At 40.4% G+C, this 15,758-nt stretch overlaps 1 protein-coding gene across 5 annotated transcripts in view; it reads left to right on the forward strand.

Moving 5' to 3' along the window:
- Positions 1-1,820: 1,820 nt before the first annotated feature.
- The window catches only part of slc20a2 (solute carrier family 20 member 2), a 45,493-nt gene continuing 31,555 nt past the window's right edge, over positions 1,821-15,758 (forward strand). Inside the window, exon 1 of one of the 5 annotated variants that reach the window (XM_082554786.1) lies at positions 1,821-2,167. The gene's annotated coding sequence lies outside the window, so the exon portion shown is untranslated. The other 4 variants (XR_014280131.1, XM_082554783.1, XM_082554784.1 and 1 more) reach the window with 4 other exon arrangements.

Raw genomic sequence — 15,758 nt, forward strand, 5'->3', positions numbered from 1 at the left:
AATGTCATAGAATGTTAAAAGAAAAAATATATATAATATAATATAATATAATATAATATAATATAATATAATATATAAATTAATCCATTAATTTCTTTGTCTTCTGTTCAAGGTCATGGTGGGAACACCCTGAGCAGGTCACCAGTCTGTTGCAGGGGTAATGGAGAGAGACAGACATTCATGCCTACAACCAATTTAGAATAGTCAGCTAACCAATCATACGTGTCTTTGGATGGTGGGAGGTAGCTAGAGTATCCAGAAGAAGCCCACTCAGACACAACGAGAGCATGCAGACTCCATACATAAAGGCCCCTGTCTGGAGTCAAACACAGGAGCTTTTTGCTGTAAGGTGACACTGCAAACCACAGTACCACCATATAATAGGGATGCTAGGGATAATAACAAAAATGTTTAAAATTTTACAGTAAAATGTTGGTGAGACATGAGATAACTTGCTTTATCCTATAAAGCACCATCCAGTGCTATGACCTTTTCATCACATTGACCACAATGTTTCATTTATGACAACTGTAATCTGTCTAATCTGATCTAATCTCTATCTTGTGTTGAGTATTATAGTCTATATTGGCAGTAGTAAATGGGTGTATGCTAATGTTTAATAGGCATTAAAAAAAGTGTTATCATTTCCGTGAAGCTGCCCTGAGACCTTATATAATTCAAAAGATGAAAACAGGAAAAGCCCATTTTGTGTGTCCTTAGGAGTATCTATGGGAGGATCTGGCCAGTAAGCTTTGGTTTTGTCTGTCAGGCTGTGGTGTTGTGTAGGTTGTCATAGTTAATATGGGGTTAAGATGAGATGGGTGGAATAATAACGCTGACATAACAAGGTGTGGGTGAAAATGAAGAGAAGGTAGAGTCAGTTGTCCCTTCCCAACAGAGGTTGAATGAAGCAGAAGCATGTTTCAGCAAGAGCCAGCATTTGTATAAATGAAAAGAGAAATTATTTCTCAGATTATGCACACCGCTACTCAGACATCATGGCTACAGGGATTTTGGAAATTCAGAGTGTGATTTTATAAAACCTTGAAGGCACTCTTCAAAGGTATAAACTGGGAAGGTGTGGTGCAAGAGATCAAATTGGGAGGAGTTTCTTTTTTCAATTTTCTAAATATTCAATATATCCATGTGTCTAAGAAATCCCTGAATTGAGGTTTAATTACCCTCCAAACGACACCCCCCCCCCCCCCCCCCCCTCTCTTCCACCCACTGTTGTTGACTGGCTCGGCCGGTTATGTAACACATTTATGCCTTGCGCACGTGGCTACAGTCATTATAAATGACAATATGTGGACGGATTAAACATTACCATCCACCCCTGAAACCAAACAGCCCGCATTTCACCTCTAAGGCACAGGATAAGAGTGAGGTCAATGAACGCTGTGGCCAATTAATCGATTTTCTACCGAGGAGCTCGCACTCATCCGTTCAGTCCCGACCATAAAAACGAATCCAGGGATTGAACAGGACAGTGTGTTTGCTCTTAACTCGATCTGAGGGTACACTCAGTTCAGCGTGACCGGTTGTTGGTTGTGTCATCCTTACCAGGAAAAATGCATTGAACGGGTATTATTCGATGGGCCTCCTGGCATTTATCTCAAGAGGGCAATGAGCAAACACTGATTTAAAGCAAAGTTCATACACTCGTTGAAAATGTTAATTAAAAAAAAAAAAAATGAATGCGATTGGATGATCACTCGGATATCTTCTGAATAAAAAAAATTAAACCACATTTAGAGATGCAAATTATGCGCATATTAATCGTATTGTTGTAATTCCCCCTCTCACCCCTCATATGGTACCACCACTAGACTGACCACCACTCTCTCTCTCTCCCTTTCCTTCCCTGTCTCACGTTATTCCCCCTCCTTCATCTAAAAGCTGTCATCCTGAGCGGTACTGAGTCGACGGCTCAATCCCTAAACGCCCGGATGAGAGCGGCAGGCGACATTCAGGGCAACACAGTCACATGAGTCGACCGACTGGAAGGGAACCAGTCCAGTGGGGGACGACAGCGAGTGCAGGAATCTGAAAATTTTCGACGCAACCCACGAAGATCGCTGTGGGAAAAATTCAGACAGAGACAGAGGCGTGGAGGCGAAGAGGAGCGGCGCGTTCCCCCCTCCTCTTGCGGTGTCCTATTTCGTTGGTAAGTACATTTTGCCCATTAAAAAAAACCGCTGCACATGTGCCTTTTCCTCTTCCACGGGACTCGTGTCTCGTTTCGCCACTTTCCCTGCGCGTTTGTTGTGGTCTGCGTCCCCGCGGGCTGCGTTTAAGGAAGAAGAGGCCTGGTAAGTAGCAATATAGCGGCAAAGAGGCATGTGTGTACATTAAAATGGGCTGCAGCAGCTCACGGGCACGCTACGGTGATTCCGAATTGTACTCCTGTTACGTTGACGGACAGCGCCGTGAACGTCACATTTTACCGTGAGTGGCAACATTTTTGTTTTATTTCTGTGCGCTCGTTCCTGTTGTTGCTGCTGATCGCACGCGACAAAACCAGTGAATGAAGCTACACGTGTGTGTGACTCCACATCTGAGAGTCACCAGCTCTTATTCACTGTCCGCTCTGAACCACCGTAGCCGGCCATGGCTTGAATTTGAGAGCTGCTTTCAGTGCCTAATAAATCATTTAGTTGTTAATCACACGCGCGCATTTCTCTCAGGGCTTTTCGTGAGCAGACCAAACGCTGAGGACAACGGTGGTCTCCACTGGGCATGCGCACTACCGCCCCCTTTGACCTATAATATTAATCAGTTGAGAGTAGTAGTAGTCTGTCCTGCACTTCTCAAAAGTGCATCGGGTCGCTTCTCCGGTTTGTTGACAGAACGATTATTGAGTGGAACTTCAGGCGAGTGAGTCGGGCAGCACAAGCAAATAAAGCAGATCCTGTTATTCACGAGCAGAAATGAATCTGTGATGGCAAGCTCTGTAGCTCAAGGCAAGCCTCATTGTCACCATGATGACTATTTTCCAAAGAGAAATATCACAGGGCTGTGGGAAGAACAACAGAATGAACTGGGCAAAACGCTACAGACTGCTTACTCAGAACAAAAATATCACAGTGTAAAAATACGCCATCACAAAATTACTGAAATGTCACGCAAGTGAAAGTAAGATAGTAAGCAAACATTATGCAAATACTCAGAGGTAGGAGTGCCAAATAAAAAGTCCCTGGTAATATATTTTGGCTAGGCTCGTTTTTTTTTTTTTTTTTACGTGAACTATTTTAAGTGTATGTGAAAACAAATACAAGTAAATTTCAAGTACCTTAAGTTGGGCACCAAAGTGTATGCACTTAGCTATTTTCATAGTTAATAAAAAGTGCTGATTGTCATATTCTAGGCAAATCCAGTTGTCCTCTTGTCTTCTTTAACAATATTTCACTACGTTAATGATATCTGTTGCTACTGCTTGCATAGGAAGTGGAAGTCACATATTACTTATGGACCCATGATGCAGTTTTCTAGTTAATCATTAGTCTGCGTGCTATGATAAGCAGTGGTGAGAAAGGGGCAAAAATATCAGGGTCTGTCACTACCTTACGTGTTTTCCATTCTCTGCTTTTTCTCCTATATGGTTTTGGTAATAAAATATTAGAGCAGTGCTTCGCACAGCAGGGGTTATAACCTGGGAGAATAAAATGCTCTGATTGCTGTGTCTATTCTAGCTTTATCGGCATTAAGACAGATATGGAAGTGCAGAATGATAAGATACGAAGATTAATGACTTCCCTGTCTTTCTACACTTTTATCCTGTTTGTAAACAAAAGCACAACCAACCTAAATGTCCCTGGAGTGAGCTAAAGTTATTTATTTATTTATTTATTTATTTATTTATTTATTTATTTATATGTTTTTCTTAACTACAGGGTGGAGAATGCTAACAAATATGGTACAGAGCAGGGAAGGGTGTTAGGTAACGGTTTGGCTTGGTACTTGCTGTTCAGGGCGTTTGCACCCATGTGGTAATAATGAAATGGTAGTAGAATTTGTTTGCTTCTCTTTACACCATCCGGCCATTTTTGTGTCTTGGATTAACTTTTTTAATAACATGAACAGTAGCCAGTCTACCTAAGCTGGACTCACTGGCTTTCACGCAGTTATGCAGGGATTTTAAAACGTAAAGTCCTTACACCTTCGGCTGTGGGTAATCTGCTGCTTTAAAGCAGTCTGATTTACTGACACAGGGAACATTTCAGTTCAACTTCTGTGTTTGAGCGTCAGCTTCTTTTTTTTGTTGTACTTATTTACTTGACAGCTTTGGAGAGAAGAAAACATGTTAGTGTGGTTGGACTTCTTTTGACAAAGCTTTTATTAAAGAGTTCCACCACTATCTAATCGAGTTAAGGTGCGTTCACGGAAACATTACGGTCCACTGTGTTTATGTTTGACTGTACTTTGACCTGCCTTTTGTGAGTGTAATCTTTTTAGAGAGAAAAAAAAACAATCAAACCAAAATGATTCACACTAAATTGCCAGTTCCGTGGCGACAGGGTGCAACCACAGCCTAGACCACATGCTCAATAGTCTCTCTTCTAATGGTTAACCAAATGCTCCATGACAGACACCGAGCACCTCATATTTAAGCTTTGCAGCTAAACCTTGTTTAGTAGAACTTTTGTGTGGAAATTAGCCATCAGTGGAGGAGGGCGGGGGGTGAGCCGAGTTTTTATGCATGGAAGAGGTATGTGTACATTGCGTAATGTTTTCATGTTCAACAGTACACTGAGTGAGCAGACTGGTTTTCGTGGCTGTACTTTTAAAGTACAGTTTGTCGTTTCTAAGAACTTTTTGCCCTCTGCGACTTTGCTTTTAGTTCCGGTTCAATGTTATTTTCCCCTGAGGCCTCTCGCGATTACACAAAAATATTTTCTGTCAGCAGGCAGGCTACAGCACTTCATATTATAGTCTCTCTTCATGGAGGAGACCTTCATGTTTTTTGATTGAAGGTGTGATAAAACTCTGAGATTTTTTTGTTAGATTGTTTTTTGTTTTGTTTTTTAAAGTAAAAACCAAACCTGATTTAAATTTGGCTGGTTTTCCCTTCAAGGTTCCTTCCATGTCGTAGAAATGCACGTTCAGATTGCTCCTGTTTTGTTAGGATCGCTCACTTGAAGTCCCACTCTGCCCACTTGCAGGGATATTCACAGGATGTGAATAAACTGTGTCAAAACAACATTTCTAATCATTTCATTTCATTGGGGAAGCTAGGTGCCGTCAAAGGAAGCCAAAGCAGAGGAATTGTGCCAAACAAAGCCTAATGGTATGTGATAAAGTTAAGGCTGTTTGGACTGAATGTTCTCTGTCCGATGCCTCAGTGCGTCACAGGTTAATCGGTACTGACAGTCCAACCCTGGTGGATACATTCGCAGTAGAAAAAGACTTGTGTGTTCTTTTACCTTGGATACTTTGAGTATCCTTCTACTAATGTTTGGCCACCAACTGGTGACCCAATTCTTGTCACTAATGATGACATTTTATATTAAATTTGGGTCAGAGTGACACAACATTTGAGATTTTGTTTTATGTACATATTTGAGGTCAACAGTGACCCTACAGGGAATGATTTAAGTGTCGTGGCAGCTCTGGTAGTTATGCAGGGCTGCACAAGGAGGCATTGTTGAAGGGGATAAGCACTAAATTTGAATCAAGTGGGGTTTTTAAAAAATTTTAGGTGAAGTCTTATCTTGTTGAAATAGTGACTGCTTTTCAGATGCACAATGATCTTGGTTAATATACAAATTGCTGCAGAGTTGTCACTGTTGTGCTGACAGCTTGTTTCAGCTCCAACAGTTACTTTTAAGTGTTCAGAATAGCAAAATCCTCATATTTTACATGTCATTAACAATTACTTTGTGGAAAAACATCTACTAAATAACAATAAATGTCTTAACTGGGACATTTTAAGACTCGTCAGTGTCCTCTGGTTGACAAAATGTCATAAGGAGTGTTTCCAAGAACCTCACCCTATGATTAGCAATATTACAGCTGGAGTACAACTAAAGCAAAATATTTTTTTTGAATTATTAATTAATCTACAGGTTATTTTCCCAAGAAATGTTTTTGCTCATATGTATTGCAGAGGATAGTGAATCAGAATTTTGCAGGGCCTCCAGTGGCACATTGTTAATAGCAGCCTGAAACCAAGCAGTTTTTATTATTTTATGATGATGTCAAAGAAGACAAAGGAAACAACTTTAAATTAAAATTCTTAAACAAATAATCTAACCCCAATTTTTGGGAATTATAATTTCTTATTACTAGAATAAAATAAAGCTGTACCGTGTTAATATTGTATACATTGATGGCAGTTACACACAACTATCAGAATTCTGAATTATCTCAGATTTAATTTGGATTTTCTTACATAAAAAGACTAAATTAGTTTGACCTTGTCTGTCAACATGACCTGGAATAAAAGACAATGATAGGAAAAGGTGCTCGCCTCCTTTCAGTTATGGCTGCCCACCGTGCAGTCCGGCCCTTCTGCCAGTGGGTGTGTCTGCGTCGCTGTGGGAAGAAGGGCAGTTGGCACCGGGGCTGGCAGCTTCACAGTCAGAGAACAGTCTGTCTTTCTGATCAGCCCACCTCACCCTCCGAGCACAATCACCCTGTTATGTCTGAACCCTCCTTCGCCATGGCAACATCACATGATACCACTGAAAGAGCGAGAATCTTCATGCTGTGTGTGTGTGTGTGTGTGTGTGTGTATGCGTGTGCTACATGCCTGCTTATGCCAGTATTGCTTAATCCATGTTATTGCTGAAAACCTGGTTAAGCATATCATCAATCACGTGTCTTCTTATTTTGTTAGCTAAGGTCACAACATGCATAGGACAGAAGATGACGGAAAGGTTTGCATGCAAGTGTTTTAAGAGGACACAGAGCAAAACACACTTAGGGGAATCTGCTAGCTATCAGTGATAGAGAAAGAAGACAAAAACAGATCGAGCAAACTTCAAATTTGCCTTTTTTTAATTGTTTAATTTAAGCTGTGCCTTAGGGTCAGGGGGCCATTAAAGCTTGGGATAATAACCCAAACCATTTCAGCTCTTGGACTATTTTACAACCATCAGTTCGGTTTTACCTCAGTACTTAACCAGATTTTAACTATCAGGACGCAAAATACTTGAGGCTGCAATTATACGTTTAAATATTTGTGGCTAGTACACATGTATATGTATGCAGCTGGTTTCAGGGAACTTCTGTCTCCTGCCAAGTTTAGAGCCATAATGCTCATCTATCCGCCTTTACTGCTGTCATGTAGACCTTCATTCTTAGAAACCATAAGTTAACCTTAATAGCTCTTAATGCTGAAATTTTTTTTCCGAGAACTCGTAACACGACGATTGTGGTATTTTTGAAGGTTTCCTCGGTCTTCTTCACAAATATCAGCATTTACTGACTCACTTCTTTAATCGTGCTGCCAGCCGTAGGTTTCCTGTTAGTTTTCCTGTTTTGGTTTCTTTAAAGCTGGAATCTCTTGTTTAAATTGTTAAGGCTGGTGCTTACAAGAAGTTATTGCCTCCTGAACCTTTAGATTCTTCCCATGAGAAATGTAAGCCATTCCATCAAACAACAAAACAATTAGCCATATATTACACTCTGGTATTTTACGATAGCTGTATCATTTTCTCAGTCCTGTTGTGTGCTTTTTTTGGCCCTGTTTGTGCACTCCACTCTGCCCATAAGAGCGGTTTTGTAGTCTTTCTGGTGGCCTTCTGTAAGCGGCAGGGTCTGTATCAAAGCGGCGTCACACAGAGCTTCTCTTGTTCGGATGTTGGCCTTGTGTTAACTATGCTAATGGCATAGCATGACAGGCTTACTGCTAAACTGTGAGGCCTTGCGGTTCTATTTATGGAAAGTATGCATTTTTCTCTTCTTTTCGCTCATGTATGTTTCTCAGGAGCACAGTGGGGCTTGCTTGACATTAATGTGAAATCATTTCGCCACTAAGCCCGGAGGCCAGTTTGAAATTTTGGAAAATGTTTGTTGGCACAGCGCTTAGGGAAATCAATTTTTGTTATTTTGGGGTAATGTGTCTGTGACAAATTGGGTAAAATTATTGAGAATTGGCAGATTTATGTTGGTTGCACAATTTTATTTTAAATAATTTATATTTTATTGCAGATTGTATTTGATTTAAACAGGTCACCTCTTATGGTAGCGTATCGCAGTTTTCTCCATTTTACTCTGCTGTGTGGCGAAATGTGTAAGAGGTCTCAGATATGAATGAGAAACGTGTACATGTCCTGGTTATTGCTGTTGTGTCTATAATGTTGCCACTTATTTGTATTTGACTGTACGAATGAGGCAGGGCTCCATGTAAGGTTGAGCAGCTGGCAGACTGGTTACTGCATACGCTCATGTGACACGGCTATTTCTAGCCAAATCATTCCTTCTCCCTGCTGCCTCCAGCAAGTGCAAGAGCAAGTGGTGGATACGTGACACCTCAGGAAGCCGTGAGGTTAGAAGGTGGGGGCAGTCGTCATAGTCCAGTGGTATCTATCCAGAGGCCACTTTGTGGGATGGGGATAAGCTAGGTAGGACATGACTTGATGGCCAATTGAATGTCTTCAGTAGAAGACTGAAGTAAAGGTATGTGGTCGGAACAGGTTGAGACTGTTGCCACAAAGTTGTAATTTGTCAGACAGTGTTTGCACATGTCACTGGGCACGCTGGAAATAAACACATGAATTGTTGGTTGACACACATCCAACGTTCTTGTTGGGAAGATGTAAAGATATAAGGTGATTGATCAGTTCTGCTGCTTACTTAAAAAACCTTTCAGAATCTAAGTCTGTTTGTTGTTCAGTGTCATTTCTCAACTTCAGTGCCACTTGGATAGGTTGTGGTATTGAATGTGATGTCTTAATAGATGCTTCATCATTTCTTTCTTTCTGTGCTAACATTGCTGTCTTTCACAGACAGCAATATTAGATTCAATATTTACATTTAATAGCTGGATTCTCATAAGCTTAGAACTAATCCATTAACAATACATGGGGCATTGGTTTGGAAGCCACCATGTTGCTATCTTGAATACAGTAGCCATGGTAAAGCGCCAAATGAGGCTTTATGTACGTGGCTAGAGACCGGCCACATAAGTAGTACCTTATGAGTTACTATAAATTTAAATCTCAAAAATCAATCTTTCAAACTATATATGACTGTAACATTTGTACAAAAGATTTGTGTTTCTCATTATGTCATTCTCCTCCTCCACTGCTCTCTCTTTTACCTCATGTCCACTTCATTCTATTCTTTCTCACCTCTAGCCTCATTTCCTGAACTGAAGCCAAGGCTCTAATACATGAAAACATGCATAAACATGCTTATTTATTCCCGATATTTTTGTAATTACTTATTGTCAGCAGATAAGATGTGACCCTCCTCTCTCTCGATGGCTGACAGCCAGCTAAACACAAACAGCTGGTTATAAACTAACATCATGCCAGCTAAGGTTAGGGTCAAGTGTCCTAACAATCACACTTTCCCTCTGATAAACAGTTTGATTAGATTCCCAATGAAGATGAAATCAAACGATGTTGAATCAACTTCAAAGAAAGTTTCACTAATGCCAGCTAACAGTAGCTAACAATAGCTAACAGTAGCTAACAATAGCTAACAGTAGCTTAAAGGGGCAAAAAAAGGCAGCTCTTATGGACACAAAAGTTCAGGATAACTTTCACAGTTCACCTTGGTATCATTGTCATCGGACAGAAGTAAACTTCATTGACTCGTATTGGGCTCCTTTCATAAGGTTTTGCAGCCTCCTCCAGCATAAATAGACCTGTACGCCTAGCATATTTACAGCTGAGGTAAACAGCAGACTGACGGTCACACTGAGATGAATGGTGGCCAGAGTTGTTTATTCTAATTATGCACTTGAATTGTAAGATGTTAGAAAATAGAACTCAGTTGATTCCGATCAGTCAACTGACATCTATTAATGATATTTTGCACATTGTACCATTAAGATTTGCTGTCATCTTGTGATTCCCGTTTATGTTTTGCATTTAATTCACGTGATGGTAAATGCAAAATTTCCTGTGTTTGCTCATGCCAAGAACTGGTACAGTATAGAAAACAATGAGAATTTGTGTGAGTTAACTGGAATCTCAAGCTGAATGTTGCAACTCTAGTATTGACAAAAATTATCAACAAATCCCAAATTTTAATCATATTTTTATCCAGTCATTTTACTCAATGATTTGTTCCACAGTAAGCACCAATTTACTGCCATATGCATAATTTTTAAGTCTAAAATAGTACCGAGGGAGTACTGTTGTGATCACATATAATTTCACTGAATCATACCATTAAGCTCTCACAAGCTGAGACTACCTATTACAATGTTAGGTGGCATTTTGTACACTTTACGGACGAATTAATCAGAGTATTCAAACGGAGTGGAGGATATGATTGTTGGTCTAATACAAGTCTGTTATTTTTAATAATGGTTAGTTGTATAATTGGGTCTTCTTTAGATGTGTGACAGAAACAAGAGATAATTTTGGAACAGAGTGTGGGCACAGAATACACTCCTATTGTGAAGTAAACCTGATATCAGTCCAGTAAACCAGCGGTCTCCAACCTTTTATGCGCCACGGACCGGTTTATGCCCGACAATATTTTCACGGACCGGCCTTTAAGGTGTCGCGGATAAATACAACAAAATAAAACTAGTACCGGTACCGAAAAAAAGAAAAAAGAAGAAACCGAGTTAACAATAAACGATAACAAAATAACGCTGAAAACCGATAAAAACCGTGAAAACCATACATTTCACACCCGAGCCTCAACTCTCGCGGCCCGGTACCAAACGACTCAAGGACCGGTACTGGTCCGAGGCCCGGGGGTTGGGGACCGCTGCAGTAAACTACAGGAGGTTAGGATTAAATGTGATTGAACAACTCGGAGGGTTCCCTATACTGAACAGGTGATGACATCTTCATAATGTTTATCACATTCCAGCCCTGCCCTCGGTATACAGCAAGTAACCGTTATGGCCAGCAGCCTACTAATACTTAGAAGGCTTACCCAGCTCCAGTCTGAACTGTAGTCAACAAACCTGTCTACATAATCTTTACACATAAACACGGCATCTTTCAGAATACTGTATATGATATTAGAAAATGTTTACTAGGTGTCTAGGGCCGTGTATAATCTGTAAAACCTGTAAAACAGAGTTTTCACATCTTTAGCTCTAATATAATTTGAACTTGCGCAATAGAATCGTGTCTTATTGAGCTTAAGTTCAGGAGTTTTAAAGTACATTTTGAGCTTAAGAATATTTGATTTTGATAAAAGACAGGGTTATATTTTTTTTCCTAAAAGCTGGTAGGCAACTTTTTAAGGAATAGACCACTGATACAAATGTCTGAATGTCAGAGTTAAACTTGCAAACACATCGAAGCATGGCTGTGAGATCAGCTCCGTTAAAGCCCTCTTTTTGAGTCCTGCTGGCTTTTGGGAGATGTTTGCTTAAACAGTTAATGGGAAATGGGACTTATCAGCACTTTGGCGTTCTTACTTGGACAATTTTATAACCTAATTATATTTGTTCAGTCAAGTGTATAGTCAAGAGGACTTTTGTTTAACTGAAATCCCTGATTCAGAAGCATGGTAAGTTGCCATTGAAGCTAGTAGTTGAAAAACTTACTCAAAGTATTTAAAATTCTCCTACTCAAGAAAACTGAGAGTAGAGGGGGGATGGGGGGGGGGTTGGGGATTTCAGCTTCATTGCACCCCCTACTGGTTGGGCAAGATGATGTTCTGATCTGGAGCCATGGATGGAAAAGTCTTGAAGAAATGAGTTATACCAACAAGATTAGAGGTGACCCAGGCAGAGCTGCCCTCCTCCCCATCCTACCCTCCATCACCGAAACACCAGCAGACCACTTGTCACAACGGCTTTCCTTCAGCACCAGGCATGCTGTGACAGCATTCACACACAGAGAAAGTAGCGCATGTCACACACAGCCTCCAAGGATGCTGCCCCCAAAAATATCACTCCCTGGAGTGTGCACGGCAGCTGTATCAAAATATTGTGTGAAATATTCTGACAAGGCTGCGCATATCAGGACAGATAAATAATTTGCACATTTGTGTAGAGAATTGTTATCAGTTTTGATTGCAGGTTCTTCATTTAGTCCGAACGCTAGGACACTTGTATTGAGCACCTGGGTGTGACCTTAGCTTGCCCCACAAATGCAAAATTGAACACACCTCCTTAAAGTTGAAAAGTGCATTGTGTCTGTGTGTGGACGCCATGTGCCATGAATGTGCGGTGCAGCTTGAATATGTGATAACACTGGCCACACTGTGTTTACTGTGTAATTTTCAGATTAAGCCATTTGTTCTTTCACAGACGTAGCAACGTAGACCAACATCTCCTGCCATGCAGTGCTCTGTTGACAGTAGGGCTGAACGATATATCGCATTTGCGATAATATCGCGACATGATCAAGTGCAATTTTCTAACCGCAAAGGCTGCGATTATACTGCGATTATATTATACAATTCATGGGCTGCATCCTCCTGAGGCCGCATTTGTAGACCGATTACGTCACAGCGACGCGCCGAAGGCTGTCCAAATTACTACCATATCCCAGAATTCATAGCGCGGCCCAGCCAAACTCCAGTTTCCAGCAATGGCGGCCGCTACTAAGTTTTAAAATTACTCATACTAATCTTTCTGGGTCACAAAATAAACTTTTAACATATTTTCAGGCGAGGAAGTAGTTGTGTAAACATCAAATATCTGCTCGGTTTATCAAGATATCCCATATTTGCAAAAGTGCTTCGACGTTTTCAGAGGCGTCTGCTACCCACCAGCTCGACAGCTAGCCGGGAGCTCGAGGGTTACTGATGCGGCCTAGAACGGCACAACTCCCGGCACATCATTTTCAGATCACCGCGGCGTTTCGCTGCTCGGGTTAAACGTAATATATAAGTCACTTAGACAACCTAAAAATGTTATTGTTGGGCTTTTTTCAGTGTTTTGTTTGTTCGTGAGTAAATCGGTTTGGCTGAGATTAAAGTTATTAGATTAGATAAAATAAAACTTTATTAATCCCCCGGGTGGGTTCCTCCTTGGTTTTCACACAGCTGACTAAACGTCAAACAGAAAACTTATTAAACAGAAGTATGAGACAGTCGAGAATTTACACCAGTGTCTGGTTATATTTTAGATAGCAAGAAGCAGACGGCTGAGTTTATTAAACTCCACCGAGACAGCGGTGACGCTAATCAGAAGGCTAGACCGTCCAATTTCACGCCTTTAAACTTTAAAGGCGTGTTTGTGTGTGTGTTTATACAATTGCTATTATGTTTGCACTTTATGTGTAATGTTACTGACTGCAGAGATCAGTAAGATGTGTGTATTTTTTATTTATTAGTTTTATTTATTTAATATTATTTTTTAATTGAATGACTGTCTAGTAGTTCACAGATGTCGAAAAACTGAGTGTGGTAAAGCCACTGATTTTGTTTATGTATATTTCTGCAATCTGCACATTGTACTGACTTTCATTTTAATGTTTACACCAGGGTTCCTTGTCAGCACTTTATGCTCAGATGTTTGTAAGCTAAAAATAAACTATTGTGTATGTTCAAATATACTGTTGTGATTGAAGAAGTTAAATAAAAATGTCAGTCATCAATTCATGCATCACCTCATGTCATCATAACAGAGGTCTGTCTTCCAGGAAAGAACAGTTTAAAATTAATGTAATATAGTATTGGCCATACTATATGATGTATTGCTTGTCTTTGTTTAATAATACAGAAGACAAATACCTTAAAAAATAATCGCATATCGCATCGCAATCGCAATATTGGGGCAAAAAATCGCAATTAGATTATTTTCCATAATCGTTCAGCCCTAGTTGACAGTCCTGGATTCGTGATTGTGATTTTGTTTATGCACGCATTTGTTCACTGGCAGCGGCCTGCCTGTGGACTGTTCCGTCTCTGTTGTCATCAATCATTCCAGGAGATAAACAGAGTATTTGTAGTTCAGAAACGTCTGAGTCTGGAGCTGCTGTGTCCTCAGCTCCCCTTAACTAAGACAATTGAGATTCAGTGCAGTCACTAATATATCGCCATGGTTTTAGTGAGGATACACTTAATTTATGTATTTTAAAAACAGAAAACGAAAAATTCAGACATAAATAAAGAAAGCTGATTTTGATAAATCTGACTGCAAATTCACGACTGATGATGGACTGACCTTTTTTCTCTAATTTAGCATTTGTTTTCCTGTCTGCAAACTTAAGTTACGTCCTCAGTTAGCTTTTTTCCTCTTAGTTTATAAAAATACAGTTTTTTGTTTGTTTTTTTAAACCCCTTGATGCGATTAAAGCCTGCTGCTGAAGTTGTCATGTGAAAATCCCCTCCCTGTTGTAAACAGTCTAAGTACCATTACTGCAACTCATTCTTAGGACAAAGACATTACCCATGGCTAATGCTAACTACACATTGTTGAGCATTACTCTCAGTTTTCAGAATAACAGCAATGGGGTAATACACCAATTCACTGACTTGCAGATGTAATCTGTCAGGCCTCGTGCCTTTTCTTCGATTGTGTGTAAGCCGTGTACGCTTGGGTCGACATGTAGTTAATTACACTGTGTGGCTGTACATGCATCTATGCAGAGGCCTGGCATTCCTGTAAAGTGGTGCCAAAGTACAGGACCCCACGTACCCCTGCCACCGCTACGTCTGTCACTACGTGCGCGCAGCAGCAGGCCTAATCAAAGCACTTCTGTAATAGTGTTAGCTGTGTCATGTGCTGGAAGCCAGGATTAAGAGCACGGCCACTAGATGCAGCTTAGGAGGAGCCATTCTCTTTCATTCTCTTTTTGCTCTGTCTCTCTCTCTCTGGCTTTGTCTTATACTTACGTTTAACCTCACATGCGGTGGCTGCAGCCATCCAAGGTCACTGAAGTGTGTTATACTACAAATACTATAGATTTAATGTGAAACAAAACAAAGCGCTTTCATAATCCTTTTGCTAAAAAAAAAAGTACCCACAGCTTAAAGTATCTGCACATACACGTACTGTTTATGTATCCAATAGTGTCCTCCTTTAACCTTTCTACCACACACTGTTCCACTGGCGGGACACTAGCACCACATAGAACGTTCCCGAACAGCTAGCACTACCAAAAACATCACAAATAGGAGCATGTTAGGTGAATCATTTTGTTGTGCTTGTGTTCTACACATATGTTCTCATACTTTTTATTAGGATACAGAGAAAGTAAGAGAAATTCAAACATAAACGGTAAACAAAATTGGAGGGAAAAATCATTCTCCCCTCCCAAGCAAAGAGCTTTATAGTGAATATTGTTCTGGATCCTGTGGCACTCAGGACCACGAAATCCTATGTCAGCATTTGCTTAAAAGGCCTCATATTTGTCTTTTCGCATTACATAACAATCCCAGAGGTTTTAGATCTCCACTTTGGAGACCATTTGAAGTTTCATGGGTCACTTGGCAGCTTTAGTGTAGACAAAATACTGAGGCGACAACATGCTTTATTCCCACTGGTGTAAACATGGACCAAAACATAATTTAATCATGTTGGTATGTCTCATTTTTCACTGGACTCTTTCGCCATTTTTGCCCTACATTTCCAGCACTCACTTATACCGGCACCCACTTTGTCCCAGTAACACAGTTTAATACCACAGAACATGCCAGCAGTAGATTACCAGTCTCAGCGG

This window comes from Aulonocara stuartgranti (assembly GCF_965226115.1).
Source record: "Aulonocara stuartgranti genome assembly, chromosome: 12".
NCBI classification, from domain to species: Eukaryota; Metazoa; Chordata; class Actinopteri; order Cichliformes; family Cichlidae; genus Aulonocara; species Aulonocara stuartgranti.